Here is a 2,500-nt window from a genome sequence, read left to right as displayed (position 1 = left end):
TAAAATCACATTTTGTTCAATTCTATGTATTGTTATTCTAATATTGGCTATCAATGATATACTTGGGTTATTTTTTTAAACAATTTAAACATATCTTAGAGTTTATATTCTGTAGTTTGTACTTTTTAAAACATCTTGATTTTCTATTGGTGGAATCTTCCAATAAACTGCTTTAAAGTGAAAAAGCATTTTGGTTTATTTTGGTTGATGTTATAATCTGACTTTTTGTGAAAATTTCACTCATTTTTCTTTATCTTTCATTTTTCTGGTCTAAAATATTAATGACTTCCGGTGAAAAAAAAACTAAGTTTTAGGAAGGTTAATTAGTTAGAAATAACTGTGGGGGATAACTGCTGCCCTCTGGTGGACAGTGGAGATACTAGCTGAAGGGACACAAGCTTTAGAATCTAAACTTTAGATTCTTTTAACTAATGGAGGTTTTATGGGAACTTTTTATATTATCACTGATTTTTAATGATGGCCTGTCTCTATTTTTCTATCTCCATTATTATAATTTGTCTTATCTTTCAAAATTAGGGTTTTCTTCAACAACTGAATTTATATTTTCCTTCAGTTTTATTGTTTCCTGTTTTGTTGGTAAAAGGCGTTGGACAATGTTAATAAAGCCAATGATAAATCAGTTATTCTTGGTTTCTTCCTTTATGGAAGTAATAGTGCATTAATGTAGTGAACTGCTTTACTGGTGACTCTTTGTCCTTCAGACAGGAATAGATAAGAGCAGGACTGCAGCAACAATCAGTCTGCTTTCCAGGACAGACTGACATGAGGACTGTCCTGCCTGACGACCCAGATCATCAGGCACATGATCAGCCTGCAAATAGATTTGGATAAAAAAAAAATATCACTTTCAAGGTTTAATCTGCCTTTAATATCCTAAAGGAAACATTTAGATCACAGCCATAGAATATGTAGAAGACTGTGTGCGTTTAGATGCACTAGTTCCAGATATCTCATCAGTTGAATCTTCCTCGGTCAGAAGGAATATGCCAACTCCATCGGTGCAGCTCAAAAGGTTTATTAATGGAATAGAAGCAGGTACATTGGAGATGATGGTACAGTGATGAGGTTTATATTTGCTTTTCTTAGGGATATGTATATGGATGTGTGGTTATCTGAAACAGAATAAACAATAAATATGCATATTTATAGATATGCAGGCAAAACATGTGCATATAGATGAAGGATGAAATTGGCTTGTAATACCAAATAAATCCACTGGAGGTCGCCATCACATCACACATGCATTATTGATCAAACGTAATAAGCATTTAACTGACAAAACCGTCGGAAAATATGAAATAAATGGCGATGCCCTCATTTACTAATAAAATGGAAATATATCTAGCAAAGTGTAACAAAGAACTTGAGTTATTATAAGTATATTCTTGCATTGTCAGTAACCAGAGAAACTAAAGAACAATTTAACCTCCTGGGTTAATAACTGACAGAAAAAACACAATATCGGACTTAAAATGTATACTTACATCGTAAAGAACGCACACAGGTTTCATACACACTGGATTGAAGTAGGATTAATGGTGGATGCTATTTTGTGCCACCGAACCACCCAGAAGCATGGAAAACACAACTTATTCAGCTACGTAAAATTAGAACTACAAGATGAACAGATGCATCATGGGTAATGTGGTACTAAAGAAACAGATGGACTTTTAACAGAATAAACAATCAGCATAAAATAACAGGAGCTCTGATAGAAACACAGTAACTAAAAATCTGACGGTTTTTAAAGGTAATCTTCGGATTCTAACTAGCAACCCTTCCCCAGCGGCGGCTTAGCTCAGCTAAAAGGAACTCTGAATCTGACTGATTTTCTCTAGTTGCTGTTTTTACTGAGAGTTTTCAATCAAAATTATTCTTATACAGTTTTGACTTTTATTCTGAAAATTCTAAAACTATTTTTATTTTCTAATTTTAATAACCATGTGGGCAATAAATCATTACATTTATCAGACAGTTAAGATTTAGGCCGAAATCCGATTCCTTTATTTTAAACACTAACTTTATTTCTGTTGAACATATTTAGAGGTCAAGCTTAGTAAATAATTAATAATAATTGAACTTTATTGTGAAATTCCCTCTCTGCGTTTAACCCTGGGGGAGCAGAGGGCTGCCATGGTGCGCCCGGGGAGCAGGGTGGGGTTAGGGTCTGGCTCAGGGACCCAGAGGGCAGGCTGTGGGAGTGGGGCTGAGAACATCTGGATTCATAGCTCTATGCCCTGACCGCTAGGCCTCCACTCCCCTTATTTACAGCGAGTTTTATGCTAAAGTGGAGAATTGCTTCTTTACTTCATTAATCTCATTCATTTGTTCCTGTTATTTCTATAAAGACTGATCAATAATTATGAATAACTGAGAGAAGGTTTTATTTTTAAGTTTTTACTCCTGTTGTTGGACTTTTAATCGGATCAGTTGGTTTTATTTGTTTATTGATCCTGTTTGATTTGCCGTATATTAAGTT

Source organism: Cyprinodon tularosa, unplaced genomic scaffold (genome assembly GCF_016077235.1).
Source record: "Cyprinodon tularosa strain WSP-4 unplaced genomic scaffold, ASM1607723v1 ctg618, whole genome shotgun sequence".
NCBI classification, from domain to species: domain Eukaryota; kingdom Metazoa; phylum Chordata; class Actinopteri; order Cyprinodontiformes; family Cyprinodontidae; genus Cyprinodon; species Cyprinodon tularosa.
This window is presented reverse-complemented; position numbering follows the sequence as displayed.